Source organism: Salmo salar, chromosome ssa23, assembly GCF_905237065.1.
Source record: "Salmo salar chromosome ssa23, Ssal_v3.1, whole genome shotgun sequence".
NCBI lineage: Eukaryota > Metazoa > Chordata > Actinopteri > Salmoniformes > Salmonidae > Salmo > Salmo salar.
The window spans coordinates 47,739,888-47,759,841 of NC_059464.1; the positions used below are offsets into that span (position 1 = coordinate 47,739,888).

A 19,954-nucleotide genomic window follows, 5' to 3' on the forward strand; every position below is an offset into this window, starting at 1 on the left:
ACCAGCTCAGCTATAGACTACACCAGCATGACTAGTATCTATGTGGACCCTACTACAGTTTAACCAGCTCAGCTATAGTCTACACCAGCATGACTAGTATCTATGTGGACCCTACTACAGTTTAACCAGCTCAGCTATAGACTACACCAGCATGACTAGTATCTATGTGGACCCTACTACAGTTTAACCAGCTCAGCTATAGACTACACCAGCATGACTAGTATCTATGTGGACCCTACTACAGTTTAACCAGCTCAGCTATAGACTAGACCAGTATGACTAGTATCTATGTGGACCCTACTACAGTTTAACCAGCTCAGCTATAGACTACACCAGCATGACTAGTATCTATGTGGACCCTACTACAGTTTAACCAGCTCAGCTATAGACTACAGCAGCATGACTAGTATCTATGTGGACCCTACTACAGTTTCACCAGCTCAGCAGTACCAGTAAGACAAAACCCAGAATAGAGGGGCTGAGTGAATGTGGTCTGGACTCTGTGGAGGAGGGTCATTGTGTCAGAGACACTGTAGAAGGACAGAGTACCTGCCTTGTGATCCAGGTACACTCCTACTCTGGAGGACTGAGGTCCATATACTTTAGTCACAACATTATTGTGTCTGAACCAATAACCATCACTGTAGCACAGTAAACTCCAGGACTTGTTATTGTCTCCAAATCCACTATATGACCCTGTTCGGCTGATGTCTTTATATGAGACTGCTGTATAAACACCACCACTCCACTCCACCTCCCAGTAACAGCGTCCAGACAGACCCTCTCTACACAGAACCTGGTAGGTGTTGGTGAATCTGTCTAGATGGTCAGGATATGGTTGGTCTTGGTCTGTACAGGTCACCTTTCTGTTCCCATCAGACAGAGAGAGGCGTGTGTGTGCTGCGTTTGGGTCCAGTGTGAGCTGACAGGAATCTGGGAGAAGAGCAGAGCAGAGACCAATGAGGGGAGTCAGAACAATAAGTTAAGTCAGATACTGTATCTACCCTGTCTTTGATTAGAGCACAGCAGAGATCAAATCAGAGAAATATGAGGAGTCAGATAGATACCCAGTCTTTGATTAGATCTACTATTGCTATATATTTCTAGAGGGATTGTTAGGAGTGTCAGTAAAAAGAGACTGTTAGTTACTTCACAATAAAGAGACTCACATTGTAACAACTGTTCTCTGGTCTTGGGCTCTGGAGGCAGTACAACCTCCACTATATTCACTACAGACACACAAACACATTGACAGAGAGAGGGAATGTTATCATCATACCATATTCCACATGTATATGACTAGTAGGGAACTTTCAATGGTCTAAAGTTGATGTTCTTATTGTTTTCAACACACCTGTAGTGGAGATCTTGGTCCATTCTCCTTTAAGGAAGTCTTCTAGTTTCTCTCTCAGTTCAGACACAGTCTTACTCACATCTCCAAAGTACTGAAGAGGACGGACCACGATACTGGGTAAGTCTGAAGATACACTGACACTGGAGAGAGACTGATAACTCTGGAGAGCGAGAGAGAGACAGAGAGGGACAGAGAGAGTGAGGGAGAGAGAGTGAGGGAGAGAGATTGAGGGAGAGAGAGAGAGAGAGAAAGAGAGACAGAGGGACAGAGAGAGAGAGAGGGACGGACAGAAAGAGAGAGAGGGACGGACAGAAAGAGAGAGAAGGGGACGGACAGAAAGAGAGAGAGAGGGACGGACAGAGAGAGAGAGAGAGGGACGGACAGAGAGAGAGAGAGAGAGAGAGAGGGACGGACAGACAGAGAGAGAGGGACGGACAGACAGAGAGAGAGGGACGGACAGACAGACAGACAGACAGACAGACAGACAGACAGACAGACAGACAGACAGACAGAGAGGGACGGACAGACAGAGAGGGACGGACAGACAGAGAGAGAGGGACGGACGGCCAGAGAGAGAGAGGGACGGACAGACAGACAGAGAGGGACAGTGTAGTTACCTGGAGGAAATGGATGTGATCCTCTGTGTGTGAGAGCTGCTCCAGCTCAGTGCTTCTCTTCCTAAGCTCAGCTATCTCCTGCTTCAGTTGCTCCAGGAGTCCTTCAGCTTGACTCACTTGAGCCTTCTCTGATGCTCTGATCATCTCCTTCACCTCGGAGCTCCTTCTCTCAATAGAGCGGATCAGCTCAGTAAAGATCTGATCACTGTCCTCCACTGCTGCCTGTGCAGAGCGCTGTTAAGAGATAGAGAGAGAGAGAGAGAGAGAGAGAGAGAGTAGGTACAGTAGCCTCTGCACCTCATTGAGTCAGAACGATGCCACCCTGCTCTCCAGGTCCACCAGGCCTTGTCCCCCCTCCTGGACAGGCAGGTACAGAACACAGCTTGGCCCTGCTCTACTCTCCTCCCTCCTGGTCCCCCCTCCAGTAGCCTGCCCCGTAGCAGAGCTAGACCCAGCCTCTGCCCCTGAGTCCTAGTAGGCTGGACAATAGAACGAGTCAAAACGGCCAAAGAACGTTGTCTGAGCTGGAACTCTAGCGAGGCCATAGCAAATGAATTGAAACGAACCTTCACAGAGCCTCTTCTGACTGGAATGATTCTTAGAATTCCATTTCCCCTAAATGGCACCAAAAAATGTCTACCTTTTTATTTGACCACTAAAACCTGTTCTTAGGACCAAACTGAAAAATAACAACTGGTGTAGAAAGTAAACATCCGCATCTCGATGGTGCCAAGTGTGTTTATGTCTGCATTACCAGGAAGTAGGAAAAAACGGGCAACTTCTGACTATTTCTGGTCTAGTGATCGATGACAGCAGAGGACGCTACCCAACCTTAGGTCATTAGAAAGAGGAGATTCTCCTGATTAAAATGGTGTCTGACAAGAATACATCTATATTTACACATTGTGAGATATTTTGTGAAATAAACAGACATACCATAACTAAGCTGCTCAAACTTACATCATTAGAAACAATAAGTTATCCTGATTAAAATGGTGTAGAACTTCAAACCATTAAAATAAATCTATTACAGATAATTGTAGAAATAGACATGTCCCTATTTCCCCAAAACACTGGCAGTCTGAAAGTTATAACAGCAGTCTTTTATTTAACCAGCTTACCATTTATCTACGACCATTTGACTTTGTGTTTAACATTTAGTGGTTTGTAATCTAGTGGTTAAGAACGTTGGGCAGTAACTGAAAGGTGGCTGGTTCGAATCCCCGAGCAGACTATGTGAAAAATCTGTAAATTGCTTTTTTTAGGCAGATTTGGGCTCTTAACCCTAGTGGCTCTGGATAAGAGTGTCTGCTAAATGACTCACATGTAAACGTAAACTAGACTGTCTCAAACCTGCCCCACCACAACTTTCAGAAGGTGAGTTGGTGGCATAGTGACCTAAAATAAGGCCTGTTTTTTCAATACCACTAATAGGAGCTGGCAGGGTGAAACATGACCTATAATAAGACCTGTTTTTACAATACAACTAATAGGAGCTGGCAGGGTGAAACATGACCTAAAATAAGACCTGTTTTTTCAATACAACTAATAGGAGCTGGCAGGGTGAAACATGACCTAAAATAAGACCTGTTTTTTCAACACAACTAATAGGAGCTGGCAGGGTGAAACATGACCTAAAATAAGACCTGTTTTTTCAATACAACTAATAGGAGCTGGCAGGGTGAAACATCAACTAAAATAAGACCTGTTTTTCAATACAACTAATAGGAGCTGGAAGGGTGAAACATGAACTAAAATAAGACCTGTTTGTTCAATACAACTAATAGGAGCTGGCAGGGTGAAACATGACCTAAAATAAGACCTGTTTTTTACTTCAAAACTACGGCAAACAGCTGGGACATATGGTAATATTATATAACTGGGCTCCTCGCCGGACGCAATGAACTAGTTTTATCAGTAAATGTGGTTAAAAATGTAGTGTCTAGCCTAGTCCTAGCCCCCGCTGCCGGCTGGTCGCGCTTGTCTGCCCTAAACAAACCCTGTGTACCACCCCTCCCCTGTTTAACCTTGAATTTAGTTAAGAAACAAACACTCGTCTATGAAAAGAGACACCCAGCCGAGAGCCACGAAACGAAAACCACTTGTAAATTGACCAAAACGAACCAACTCTTTACGGATCTGTTCGTCCGTAATAAACGGAGGCAGATTAGACACCACTACTCTTGTCGAAATCAGCACCAACACACCCCTCACATAAATCATACTGGTAACTAGCCGGGCAACAAGACTCACCTTTTACATTACCACAACCACCGCCTTGTTCATTCTGGATACAGAGTGTATATGTTCCTCTCCCACCTGTTCACCGACCATGATCAATAATTCCTCCACACCATTCTCCAGAACGCACCTGAAGAGACAGCTTTTCTTCTCCACTCGGTTGAGGACATCACACCTCCCAAACAAACTACCCTACTCCCCCCTCAACTCTAACCGATAAACAGTGGAAACTAAGAAATAAACCATTAACAACTACAAAATACATTTGGAAAATACGCAAAAAGAATGGTAGCCCTCCTCAGGAACCACAAAACCCTCACACAACACCTTCTTCTATGATATAATGGTGGTCCTCAAACCAACGTTAAAGGTGCATGGCGCCACCTACTGTGCTGGAGTGTGTTCAATCACGGTTTACACCATTTCTAAATCCTCCTACCTAACTCAGTACTTCTGAGAAAATAAAAAAGAGCCCTACTTACTTCTAATAGACCCTCCCCATCCCCCAAATCCCTTCCAAACCCCCCAACCCCATCCAACCTCAATAACCCTACACTTCAATCTTTCCCTCTCTTCAACATCCTTACAACAATATAACAACACATGCTCCACCGTTTCATTGACAATACTCTCCAGACACAAACCATTCACATGCTGCCAACCAGATGTAAGGACCAGTTCAATGTACAATGTCCTAAGCACAATCGTGTAAACCCCCCCTCTTCCTTCCTAATCTGACCTTTGAATCTTGGTCCACCGACTTTTAGAGGACATATAATTGCCGTCCCTTGTGCCCAGAGTCCCTATCAAAATGTCTCTGATCTTACATTTGTCCTCACCTCTACCCAGTGGAACATTAATATATATTATATCTTGTTTTAAAGCTCTTTTAGATAACTGGTCTACAATTTCATTCCCTTCCACACCTGAATGTGCTGGGACCCAGCAGAATCTCACTACTACACCCATTCTCTCATTTCTCCTTAATAACATTGATACCTACAACTGTCCAACCAAAACCACTGCCTTGTCTACTAGTATATTCCCAACAGTCATCTAGAACAGTAGCAGTGGGATGCTCAACCTCACAGCCTTGCAACCCAATAAGATAATGACAATTTATTACGCCGTATACCCAAAGGCATCTCACCTGCCTCCACTAGTAAGACACATAAAGATGTTGATTTAAATGCACCAATACATATCCTTAAAGCTATATATTGGATTCTGTCCAGCTTCTGAAGACAAGTATTTGCTGCTGTTCCTTAAAACCTGTTGGGGCTAGGGGGCAGTATTTGCACGGCCGGATAAAAAACGCACCCGATTTAAACTGGTTACTACTCTTGCCCAGAAATGAGAATATGCATATAATTAGTAGATCTGCATAGAAAACACTCCAAAGTTTCTAAAACTGTTTGAATGGTGTCTGTGAGTATAACAGAACTCATATGGGAGGCCAAAACCTGAGACGATTCCATACTGGAAGTGCCCTGTCTGACCATTTGTTGTCCTTCTGTTGCATCTCTATCAAAAATACAGCATCTGTGCTGTAACGTGACATTTTCTACGGCTTCCATTGGCTCTCTAAAGCCGCCAGAAAGTGGAATGGGGTGTCTGCTGTCTATGGGCGAAGAACAGCAGGAGAGTTTGTGAGTGTTCAGCCTGGGGACAGTGAGACTGAGATGCGCATGCACAAGAATTCTCCATTTTTTCTTTCAGCCTTTGAATGAATACAACGTTGCCCGGTTGGAATATTATGGCTATTTTACAAGAAAAATAGCATAAAAATTGATTTTAAACAGCGTTTTACATGCTTCTAAGTACGGTAATGGAATATTTTGACATTTTCTGTCACGAAATGTGCGTCACCCTTCGGATAGTGACCTGAATGCACGAACAAAACGGAGCTATTTGAATATAACTATGGATTATTTGGAACCAAAACAACATTTGTTGTTGAAGTAGAAGTCCTGGGAGTGCATTCTGACGAAGAACAGCAAAGGTTTAGGTTGTCCCAAACTTGGTGGGTGTCAAAATAGCTAGCCATGATGGTCGAGCTATGTACTCAGAATATTGCAAAATGTGCTTTCGCCGAAAAGCTATTTTAAAATCGGACACCGCAATTGCATGAAGGAGTTCTGCATCTATAATTCTTAATATAATTGTTATGTTTTTTGTGAACGTTTATCATGAGTAATTTAGTAAATTCACCGGAAGTTTTCGGTGGGTATGCTAGTTCTGAACATCACATGCTAATGTAAAAAGCTGGTTTTTGATATAAATATGAACTTGATTGAACAAAACATGCATGTATTGTATAACATAATGTCCTAGGAGTGACGTAATCTAATGTTTTCCTTTCGCTGTAAAGCCTTTTTGAAATCGGACAATGTGGTTAGATTAACGAGAGTCTTGTCTTTAAAATGGTGTAAAATAGTCATATGTTTGATAAATTGAAGTTATAGCATTTGAGGTATTTGTATTTCGCGCCACGCGATTCCACTGGCTGTTGACTAGGGTGGGATGCAAGCGTCCCACCTCGCCCAGGGAGGTTAAACTATACAACCGTAATCAATTGTTGTCCTGATCAGAGCTCTATAAATATCCATCAACGATTGTCTGTCAGCATCCCATTCACAACCAGAGACCCACACAACCAACTACCACGAAAGTGATGGAATGAGAGAGAGAGAGAGACATCATTACAACACTGTACATAGACATAATATAACGTTTCTTCTTCTTTGGAGTTTAACGGCGGTTGGCATCCAATATGTTGAATTACCGCCCCCAATTGGACAATAATATAAATCTATTTTACTTTGTGATACAAAATTGGAAAAGGGGAAAGGAACATTTAACAAAATAATATATATAATACTGAAAAACACCTTTCCAACTAACCCTACAGTCATTAAAAACCCACTACCCCATTCCACTACTTTGACCCTATCTGCTCCTGCACCATGCCAACTAACCCTACAGTCATTAAAAACCCACTACCCTATTCCACTACTTTGACCCTATCTGCTCCTGCACCATGCCAATGACCTAGGAGGACGGGACACCACCACTCAACACACCCTGGAACTCTTCTGAAGTCAAATCTCATATGACCAAATACTTCTCTGTAGCTGCCACCACAACATCTATTTTCTGTGATTTACATTCCATTTCTGAGTTACAGTTGATAATCATTGCTATGAATGCTAAGAAGCCAACCTTACTGAAGCATATATCACTCGTTGGCCTATCCCTCTGTGCTGGCACAGATCTACTACTCACAGGGATCCTCTCAGGATCCCTCACCCTTGACCCATCCTCCTCTACTTTCTACACTACTCTGACTCTAACCACCTCAACCTGCCTCTCTCTCACCAGACACCTCTGATCCCCGGCAACATGGACACCTCTACAGTTGACACACACAACCTTATCCACTGAAACTACACAATCCTCTATCCCATGACCTCCTGCACACTTCCCACATCTTGGAATCTCCCTCCTACAAACTGCTGCAACATGACCATAAACGTTGCACCTGTGTAACGGCCGTCGGAAGAGAGAGTAGACCAAGGTTCAGCGGAGTTAGTGTTCATCTTCAGGAATTTATTAAACAACGTGAACACTATACAAAAACAAGAAAACCGACAGCCAAACAGTTCTGTCAGGTGCAAACACGAAACAGAAACAATCCCCCACAAAACCTAAAGGAAAAACAGGCTCCTTATGTGTGACTCCCAATCAGCAACAATGAACTACAGCTGTGCCTGATTGAGAGCCACACACGGCCCAAAACAAAGAAATACAAAAACATCGAAAAATGAACATAGAACGCCCACCCAATGTAACACCCTGGCCTAACCAAAATAAAGAACAAAAACCCCTCTCTATGGCCAGGGCGTTACAACCTGAAACAGCTCAGTGGATTCAACACAAAGACTCTAACAGGATAACTGATATATCCTAACATGACTTTGTCGGGTAAAGACTCAAAACTCAAAAGGACTGACAGTGACTCCTCTGTTTCACCACGCTCACCACCGGGTCTGCTTCACACCAAACGGCATCACAAACACCAGGAGTCTTCAACTTCAATTGCTCCACCTCCACAATAACGCTACCCCAGAAATCACTACTTTCAATGGTGCCCTGTTCCTATGAGCAAAGCAAGAAACAGATCTTGACCCAAGTTGCGTGACACCGAGCGACCACTCTCTCTGGATAGAAGAAACACAAACAAATATCACAAGTCCACTACAGGTTACCTTCAGTGATTCATCTGCACCCAACTCCTTTCCCACCCACCCTGAAAGCACAAATAAACTCTGTTTTCACTTGAATTATAACATTTGAAATGTCTATTCCTTTGAAACTTTGGTGAGTGTAATGTGAGTGTAATGTTTACTGTTCATTTCTGATTGTTTAATTCACTTTTGTTTATTATTTATTTCACTTTTTTGACAGTGTAAACATATGTTTCCCATGCGATTAAAGCCCATTGAATTGAATTGAGAGAGAGAGAGAGAGAGAGAGAGAGAGAGAGAGAGAGAGAGAGAGAGAGAGAGAGAGAGAGAGAGAGAGAGAGAGAGATATCCATGTTAATGTATAGGGGACATGAGACAGTCATGGTTACTCATTGTTATGTGATGAGTTATCCCCGCCTTTGACTTCTAAATCAGTGATCAGTGTGATTACGGCCCAATAGGGAATGTCCTCTTCATGTAACGGTCAAGATTTTGGTTTATCCCACGGTAGACCTGGGTTCATATCCCGTCAGTTACATTAACCTGTTAGGGCTAGGGGGCAGCATTTGCACGTCTGGATAAAAAAAATGTACCCCATTTAATCTGGTTACTAATCCTACCCAGTAACTAGAATATGCATATACTTATTATATATGGATAGAAAACACTCTAAAGTTTCTAAAACTGTTTGAATGGTGTCTGTGAGTATAACAGAACTCATTTGGCAGGCAAAACCCTGAGACATTTTCTGACAGGAAGTGGATACCTGGGGCCTGTTGCACAAAAGTAGAATTAAGACATCCGGGATAAATGACTCAGCTGAGCTCAATGAAGCCAAAACATGTGCGTCCAGGCTTAATTGGTTGCACAAAGACCAAGCCAGGATGAGCAGACACGGATTCATTAAGCCAGGTGAAACCAATCCTGGATAGGTGCGCGCTCACGGCTCACTCAAATAGACCCCGCCACAGATCACAGATTAACTGATTTACCATGGCAACTAGAGCCGCGTACTTTTCCCCGTCGGAAGCACAAATCCTCATGGAGGCATACGAGGAGGTAAAATATATAATTAAGAAGAAAGGCAACACCGCCACAGTGATAAAGCAAAGAGAAAAAGCGTGGCAAAGTATTGCAGACCGCCTGAATGCGTAAGTAGTGCACAATTACACAGTCACCGCTCCGCTGAAACATCACAATTACAATTCAAATATTTAATTCACATCTCCAAAAATGCAGTTGTACTGTAATTATGAAACGGTTAAATTTTTAATTGAAATGCACTGCAGATATGAGTGAAATTGTGTAAAGTAACTCCATCACACTGTATAAAGCTATGATAGATTTTTTGATATTTTTACTGAAAACAAGACAAAAATACCAAGTAATTTTTTGCAGTGTGACTCCATTAAATGTGTGTGTGTGTGTGTGTGTGTGTGTGTAGATTAAACATGAACGGGCCAAAACGGACATGGCAGCAGGTCAAAATCAAATACAAGAACATTCTGCAGAATGGTATGGTCCCTGACTAATATTTAACAAAGCACAAGCATATATTGTACCCAGAAGGTGCCTGCTCACACATTGTCTGTACTGTTTTAGCAGTGAAAAAGAATACCCACAGACAAGGCACGGGTGGTGGGTCACCAAAGGCTGACCTTACCCCAGCAGAGGACATGGCCTTGGAGCTAAATAAAGGCAGGCCCGTCTTAGAGGGGATCCCTGGGGGGAAAGAGACGAGCATAGGTTCCTCCCAAGATGCCACCCGCTTCATTCAAGGTATGTCCTTCCATCTCTACATGGGATACAACCACATTCATATTGAATCAATTTGGACTGTCTGACTTTGGTTTACCTATTGCCTTGCAGTGTCTGGCAGCACTGTGTTCCTGTTAGAGCCACCAGCACAAGCACCAGACGATGCTGATCCAGTGAGTACTCCATCAAAGGCATACTGTAGGCCTGGCATGTCTTGTCTACTAGCTTCAATATGAATCCGATTAAATGTGATAGGGTGAAGGCCCCAGTGCAGCAGCAACAGCACATGATGGAGACGATGATGAGGAGGAGACCATCTCTCTGGATTCCAGAAGGCATGAGGTATCATGTTAAGACTGTGAAAGTACTATTTACTCTACAATGGTGAGGAGTCCTCATCAAAATCAAAAAATCTAATTTCTTTTACAGGACCCAGATGCTATACAGTGGGAAAACCAGCCTGGCAACATAGTGCGTATTAATAAAAGGACACCACATCCTGCCAAATTCCAGCTGCGCTAATTGTATTGTGTTCACAGAGCTCACAAGCTATCAGAAAGTTGTATGGCAACCACCTCCGGCGCCAAATAGAACTGGCAGACATAGACATTCAGTACAAGAAGAAAAAGATGGAAAATCTTGCACTGGAGTCCGAAATAAAAAGAGGACAATTAGGAAACTGGACCTTGAAATAAAAAAACTTGAGAGGGAGGTGAGATATGCCTTCAATGTACACTGTATGCTAACTGTAACACAAATGTATTAATCATTATTTTTCTTTCCTCCCCAGCTCCAAGAAGATGACACAGCTCAAAATAAAAATTAGGTATATTCTCGTAAAGTCAAGTGAGCCATGACATATGAGCTGTTATTGTGAGCACACAGGACGGTGGCATCTTTCTAAGGTTTTTTTATTTTCCCAGCAATCAGTACAACCAAGTCATCGTTATAAGGCATCGCCCTCTTTTGCCCACCCCCAGCACCAGGTGTGGCCACTAGCCTATATGAAGGCCCAAAATTGTGTGTTCCTTTCTGCTCTGACAATGGCATGCCCATTCGTGCGAGATGTGGTGGATGAAGAAGCACTTGTGCTGAGGAGAGCCTTCAGGCGAGAAAGGGTCTTCAGGGACCGGTTGGACCCACTGGCCTTCCCTGATGACCATCTATATGAAAGATACAGGTTTTCTGCAGATGGCATCAGGTATCTATGCAGACTACTGGGTCCCAGGATTAAGCACCGCACTGCACGGAGCCATGCACTGAGTGTGGAGCAAATGGTTTGTGTGGCCTTGCGCTTTTTTTCTAGTGGAGCCTTCCTGTACTCAGTGGGGGATGCAGAACAGCTGAACAAGGCCACAATTTGCCGCACAATAAGGAGTGTGTGTCTGGCTATCAAAGCATTAGCAGATGTCTTCATCTCCTTCCCTGGCCACAGAAGACTCTGTGACATCAAAGAGGAGTTCTATAGGATTGCAGGTAAGAGGATCTACAAATTACAGGACAACTGTTAACACATAGTAGGATACTCATTACTTTGTGTGACAGGTTTCCCCAATGTCATTGGTGCAGTGGACTGCACACACATAAGGATAAAAGCCCCCTCAGGTGCCCATGAGGCCGATTTTGTGAATAGGAAATCCTTTCACAGCATTAATGTTCAGGTGAACATAACTTTTTGATATTGTCCATTGACGAACACTCTGCATTGCCAGTGATGTGCATTGATTGGTGTAATATTCCTCATCTTATGATTTCAGATGGTCTGCAATGCTGACTGTGTGATCAGCAATGTTGTGGCAAAATGGCCTGGCTCAGTCCATGACTCCAGAATCTTTCGGGCCTCTGAAATCTATCAGTGCCTATCACAAGGTAAGCCACACAACCCCTATTTATAACCATCATGGCTGTGTCAAGAATATCACTGTGTTTATGAGGTAGTAATGATGAGATTTTGTGTTGACAGGTGAATTCTCTGGTGTGCTGCTGGGAGACAGGGGGTATGGCTGCCAGCCTTTTCTCCTGACACCTTTCACAGACCCCCAGGAAGCACAGCAGGCCTACAACCATGCCCATGCCAGGACCAGGGCCAGAGTTGAAATGACCTTTGGCCTCCTGAAGGCACGCTTTCACTGCCTTCACAAATTAAGGGTCAGCCCTGTTAGGGCATGTGATATTACTGTGGCTTGTGCTGTCCTCCACAATGTGGCCTGCCTGAGGAAGGAGAGGGCCCCCCAGAGTGCCACCAGCCATGGACTGGGACAATCCGGCAATCTTCCCTGATGACGACAGTGGTCGGCTGCTGAGGGACCAATATGTGTTGAATTATTTTAGTTAGTATGTGTGCTTTCAATTTTGGTTAAATATGTCCTGCGGTGGCAGAGGAATTGGGTTTTTTTTGGGTTCGTTTTTTTACGAATTTGGCCTCTTATGATGTTTGTGCGGTATACTGTGTGTAATACAAGGCTGCAGGGGAGGCTACTGCATCCATTCATTTGTCTGTTCAGTTGATGTGTATGGATTTGTCCTGCATTTATTTTAGTGTGCAGACATGCAGGGTGTGTTATATACAGACCTTTGAATGTGTATGTATCATTTTGTATAATATGCTTGGATTCTGTGCTTTCCATCTTGTAGTCACTGTGACTTCAGTTTCGAAAGGAGCTGATGGTTTACCTGCTTTGTTTTGTCCTTATTCAATAAAGGAACATAATGTTACACATTGTGTTTTTATATTCATATGGAATGTGTATTTGTTTATATGACAGAGTACTAGGGCCACACTGAAGAAAAAGGATAAAGTCATACATTTATGAGGCTGGTTCTTTCTGCAGAAAAGCTACATATTGTTTTTACAGTTTTGATACTTATGACAATGTGATACTTAATATTCTGGCACATCAGCATGTCTTTGTTTATGAAACCATACTGAAGTACAATTTCACGAAATGCCCCACATCTGTCATTTTAACAACTGTCCTCCTTTAAAACAACCGGTTACAATATTATTACTTGTGTTTTTTTCCCCTCTGTGGCCCTAATATTCTATAATTTTATATATAGCCTTATAGTCTATGGGAAACTGTAAATTATCTAATGATAGCAACATAATCTAAAAATTATTTTTTATCCAAAATCATTGAAATTAATGATCACAAACGTTTAAATAATGACAGTGGGTCTAGTTATGTGATAACAATGTATAGTGAGCAGTGAAATAACTATTGGTTTCCATTTGTGGTGACTGCTGACTGACATTAGGGATGAGATTAAATAGATCCTGGAATTTAGCCTGGTCTGGAGCAGGCTAGCTCCACAGAATAAATCTCCATGGTAATTTATACCATAACATATCCTCCTGCCCCCTATCCATCTTTAGTGCAACCGGATTACGGATCAATTGAGCCAGGATCACCAAGATATCCTGGCTTAATCCCTTATCCTAGTTTTGTGCAACAGGCCCCAGATGTGTTGTATTGACTTTAAACCTATCCCATTGAAAAACACAGGGGCTGAGGAATATTTTGGCACTTCCTATTGCTTCCACTAGATGTCACCAGCCTTTACAAAGTGTTTTGAGTCTTCTGGAGGGAGATCTGACCGAACAAGAGCCATGGAACGATGATGTCCCATTAGACACCTGGAGCGCGAGTTCATGTTGGGTACCCTCGTTCCAATACGTTATAAAAGAGTATGCATTCGTCCACCTTGAATATTATTCATGTTCTGGTTAAAAAAGGCCCTAATGATTTATGCTATACAACGTTTGACATGTTTGAACGAACGGAAATATATTTTTTCCCCTCGTTCATGACGAGAAGTCCGGCTGGCTTAGATCATGTGCTAACAAGACGGAGATTTTTGGACATAAATGATGAGCTTTTTTGAACAAAACTACATTCGTTATGGACCTGTGATACCTGGAAGTGACATCTGATGAAGAGAATCAAAGGTAATGGATTATTTACATAGTATTTTCGATTTTAGATCTCCCCAACATGACGTCTAGTCTGTATCGCAACGCGTATTTTTCTGGGCGCAGTGCTCAGATTATTGCAAAGTGTGATTTCCCAGTAAGGTTATTTTTAAATCTGGCAAGTTGATTGCGTTCAAGAGATGTAAATCTATAATTCTTTAAATGACAATATAATATTTTACCAATGTTTTCTAATTTTAATTATTTAATTTGTGACGCTGACTTGACTGCCGGTTATTGGAGGGAAACGATTTCCTCAACATCAATGCCATAGTAAAACGCTGTTTTTGGATATAAATATGAACTTGATAGAACTAAAAATGCATGCATTGTCTAACATAATGTCCTAGGAGTGTCATCTGATGGAGATTGTAAAAGGTTAGTGCATCATTTTAGCTGGTTTTATGGTTTTGGTGACCCTGTCTTTGACTTGACAAAACATTACACACAACTCTTGTAAATGTACTGTCCTAACATACTCTAAATTTATGCTTTCGCCGTAAAACCTTTTTGAAATCGTAAAACGTGGTTAGATTAAGGAGATGTTTATCTTTCAAAGGGTGTAAAATAGTTGTATGTTTGAAAAATTTGAATTTTGACATTTATTTGGATTCAAATTTGCCGCTCTTGAAATGCACCTGCTGTTGATGGAGTGCACCACGGGTGGCACGCTAGCGTCCAACCTAGCCCATAGAGGGTAAGCAGTCTATTCTCTGAAAGGGGTCCAGACAGCCTGATCCCAACAGTGGGGTCGTGGGATTGGATAGGAGCCTGTCTCTCTCTCTCTCTGACTGGAGAAGAGAAGTGAAATGGTATGTCTCCTCTGGTAAACAATACTCACCTTTAGAGACTCCACAGCCTGTTGCAGCTCTTTCAGCCTCTTCTCTCTCTCCTGGAATCTCTGCTGGACCTTCTGCTGACTCATCCCCAGCTGCCTCTGTGGAGAATCACTCTTCAATGAGCTATCAAGCTTTATTAGTCCAGTAGATCAATAGTATAGTAATGTGACATAGGGCCCATAGAATATAAGGATACAAATATTGAGGAAGTGTCTGTGTGAAAATATATTATTATGTAGTCATGTGAATGATTATAGTTTTAACAGAACACAAATCAGGGCGCTGATTGTGTGTTTGATAAGGAATGATAATAGTGTTTGATAACAAATGATAATGAAGTTTGATAACAAATGATAATGATGTTTGACTTGTTGATTTCTAGCTTGAAATATACTTATTCATGTTACCATACTATAACGTATTGATGACTTTACATGTATAAGGAATGTATATGTTGGGGTCAATGAAGGGTGGATAGGAACTTGGTGTATGGAAAGTTACTGAGAGAGACAAGGGGAAGTGCTGAAATATTCTGTTCAAATATGTTATTGTTGAATATCAATGTTCCTAAAGAGGGAGACAAAGGGCAACTAGTTTCAGTTTCTGATAAGGCAGGCCAGCTGCAGAACTAGAGAGGAGCCAGGAATTCAACAGTCTAGTTAGTCTCTGATAAGGCAGGCCAGCTGCAGAATTAGAGAGGAGCCAGGAATTCAACAGTCTAGTTAGTCTCTGATAAGGCAGGCCAGCTGCAGAACTAGGGAGGAGCCAGGAATTCAACAGTCTAGTTAGTCTCTGATAAGGCAGGCCAGCTGCAGAACTAGGGAGGAGCCAGGAATTCAACAGTCTAGTTAGTCTCTGATAAGGCAGGCCAGCTGCAGAACTAGGGAGGAGCCAGGAATTCAACAGTCTAGTTAGTCTCTGATAAGGCAGGCCAGCTGCAGAACTAGGGAGGAGCCAGGAATTCAACAGTCTAGTTAGGCCCACCCCAACGACAGTCTTATCTCACACACACTTCCACACCCACCAAGGTTCTAGCATCAGGCAGGGCCATGACTACACCAGTGACAGGAACCAATTAAGTTCCTGTCTAGCAACACAGATGTATTGGCCGTCTAGATGTGTAAGGAGTTGATCTCGTCTTGTATGAGGTTATAAAAATATGTTCTTGTGTCTTTGTCTTTGCAGCTGTCTGACCCAGTGGGTGAATAAACTTGGTTTGAGTCTTTAAAAAAATGGTGATAAATGTATTTTAACCTTTAATTAACTAGGCAAGTCAGTTAAGAACAAATTCTTATTTTCCCCCCTTTCTTCCCAATTTCATAGTATCCAATTAGTAGTAGTTACAGTCTTGTCGCTGCAACTGGTCAGGAGATGCGAAGGTCAAGAGCCATGCGTCCTCCGAAACCCAACCAAGCCACACTGCTTCTTGACACAACGCACATCCAACCCGGAAGCCAGCCGCACCAATGTGGAAGCCAGGAATCACCATGCAACCTCGTCAGCATGTACTGCACCCAGCCCGCCACAGGAGTAGCTAGTGCGCAATGAGACAATATCCCTATCAGCCAAACCTTCCCTAACCAGAACAATGCTCGGCAAATTGTGCACCGCCCCACACTCCTCCCAGTCACACCTTCAACAGAGCCTGGGCTCAAACCCAGAGTCTCTTGTGGCACAGCTAGCACTGCCTTAGACCCCTGTGCCACCCAGGAAGCACATAGAAATTCTTATTTTCAATGACAGCCTAGGAACGGTGGGTTAACTGCCTTATTCAGGGGCAGAACAACAGATTTGTACCTTGTCAGCTCAGGGATTTGATCTTGCAACCAATTCAGTTACTAGTTCAACGCTCTAACCACTAGGCTACGCTGCCACCCTGGAATCTGGGTTAACATATCTATAAACTCAAGTTTGTGTTCATATTTGTTCTGCCCTGGATTGATTTCACTTGAATGATCTCATATTCACACAGCCTTAGTTCCTACTGTATCATTAATTCCTTGTTTATCAGACAGTCACCAACAGGTTGTTCTGGTCTTACCTGTTTATCATTCCTCTCTGCTGCAGCTGACACTGTATCATGGCCTTTATGCTCATCCATTGTACACAGCATACAGATACACTGCTGATCGGTACGACAGTAAACCTCCAGCAGTTTGTCATGATGAGAGCAGATCTTCTCCTGTAGTTGTGTGGTGGCTTTGACCAGCTTGTGCTTCTTCAAAGCAGGAAATTCATAGTGAGGTTGGAGATGAGTCTCACAGTAAGAGGCCAGACACACCAAACAGGACATGAGGGCTTTCTGCTTTCTGGTCCCAGTGCAGAAATCACACGCCACATCTCCAGGTCCAGCATAGCACAGAGCAGGAGGGGGAGCAACCTGGAGTCTTGTCTTCTTCAGTTCCTCCACCATATCAGCCAACATGTTATTTTTCCTCGGATTAGGCCTTGGAATGAAGGTCTCTCTGCACTGAGGACAGCTATAGACCCCTTTCAGAACATCCTGATCCCAGCAACCCTCAATACAGCTCCTACAGTAATTGTGTCCACAGGGGATGGTGACTGGTTCCTTCAGTAGATCCAGACAGACAGAACAACAGAACTAGTCCTGGTCCAGCAGAACTCCCTTCTGGGCCATTTTAATGGTTGTTCACTCTCACAAAGACAGACGACACAGAGACTCAGATACGTTTTGTTTCCACAGAAGTTCGTTTTTGGGAGGTATGGACTTTCTGGTTCTGCCAGATAGGTGAGTTTAGAGGGAGGGAAGGAGGGAGGGGTTAGAGGAAGGGAGAGAGAGAACTACATGCAACGTCGAGAAGGAGACAAATATTTTAGTTCCTAGGTTAGGAGCTTTAATATTAAATAGAGTGCTTAGAATTTATAAAGGGTAACAGTTTGTATCTCTTCTTAGTCATACAGATCCCCCCCACATCATATAGGTGGACGGGGTTATGAACATATCCTATACATTATTTCTGAATCCAGATGAAATTAAACTGTCTTTCAGCAGGAAAAGCTTCTCTAATAATCCTAACCATGGCTGGTGGCTTCAGAGACTGAGAGGTATAGAGACACACTGTCATGGTGACAGGTATCCTAGTGGTTTAGAGACTGAGAGGTATAGAGACACACTGTCAAGGTGGCAGGTAGCCAAGTGGTTTATAGCGTAGGGACAGTAACTGAAAGGTTGCTGGTTTGAATCTCTGAGCTGACTAGGTGAAACCTCTGCCTATGTACCCTTGAGCAAGGCACTTAACCATAATGCTCCTCTAAGTTGCTCTGGATAAGAGCTTCTGCTAAAGGACTAAAACATTTTTGTACTGGCCCCCGTGTGAATCGAACCCACACCCTTGGTGTTGCACACACCATGCTGGCATTGCAAACACCAACTGAGCCACAGGGAATGGCCGAGCTATGTACTCAGAATATTACAAAATGTGCTTTTGCCGAAAAGCTATTTTAAAATCTGACACCGCGATTGCATAAAGGAGTTCTGTATCTATAATTCTTAAGCATAAGTCTCACAAGATTAACTAGGATAAGAGAGGAATGGTTGTCTGTGTGTTTAAGTAAACACCAAGAACTGTTAAACTGTGGTTGACCTGACCTAGCTTGAACCCTCAAGGATTCCCTAATCTCAGAGTACTACAAATATCGTCAGGATAAGGATTTACGGTGTTGAGAGTTCTGGGGAAGATGACAATTAACTCTTGATGTTAGTGTGTAATGTGTGTGCATAATGAGGAGTCTGGTGTATAATAGGTGTTTTGTGTATGAACTGTAGAGCGCTCTGGTGAATAAACATTCGTGACTATTGAAAGCTGGGAATTCTGTCTGTTTTATTTAACCTGTCTGGGCTAGGGGGCAGTATTTTCACGGCCAGATAAAAAACGTACCCGATTTAAACTGGTTACTACTCCTGCCCAGAAACTAGAATATTTGGATAGAAAACACTCTAAAGTTTCTAAAACTGTTTGAATGGTGTCTGTAAGTATAACAGAACTCATATGGCAGGACAAAACCTGAGAAGATTCTATACAGGAAGTGCCCTCTCTGACAATTTTTTCTCCTTCTAGGGCATCTCTATCAAAAATACAGCATTTCTGCTGTAACGTGACATTTTCTAAGGCTTTCGTTGGCTCTAGGAAGGCGCCAGAAAGTGGAATGAGAGCTCTCCAGTCTCTGGGCGAAAAACAGCAGGGGTTTTTGTGAATTGTCCTTCTGAGAACAATGACACTGAGGCGCGCATGCACGAGACGACTCCATTTTGTTCTTTCAGTCTTTGAACGAATACAACGTCGCCCGGTTGGAATATCATCGCTATTTTACGAGAAAAATAGCATAAACATTTATTTTAAACAGCGTTTGACATGCTTCGAAGTACGGTAATGGAATATTTAGACATTTTTTGTCACGAAATGCGCCGGCGCGTCACACTTCGGATAGTGACTTGAACACACGAACAAAACGGAGCTATTTGGATATAACTATGGATTATTTCGAACCAAAACAACATTTGTTGTTGAAGTAGAAGTCCTGGGACTGCATTCTGACGAAGAACAGCAAAGGTAATAAAAATTTTCTTATAGTAATTCTGAGTTTGGTGAGTACCAAACTTGGTGGGTGTCAAATTAGCTAGCCGTGATTGCCGGGCTATGTACTCAGAATATTGCAAAATGTGCTTTCACTGAAAAGCTATTTTAAAATCTGACACCGCGATTGCATAAAGGAGTTCTGTATCTATAATTCTTAAAATAATTGTTATGTTACCGGCTATAGATCAAATAGATGTTGAAGATAATGTTATGCATGACATGTTGACACATGTTCCGGCACGTAACAGGAAAAATGTTAGATACATTATGAAGAAGATAAAAGACTCAAAGGGGGCCTTTACTTGGAATGACAAAGGAGAGTTTATC

At 42.8% G+C, this 19,954-nt stretch overlaps 1 pseudogene; it reads right to left on the bottom strand.

Moving 5' to 3' along the window:
- Window positions 1-375: 375 nt before the first annotated feature.
- Window positions 376-17,682, bottom strand: LOC123729854 (tripartite motif-containing protein 16-like; annotated as a pseudogene).
- Window positions 17,683-19,954: the final 2,272 nt, after the last annotated feature.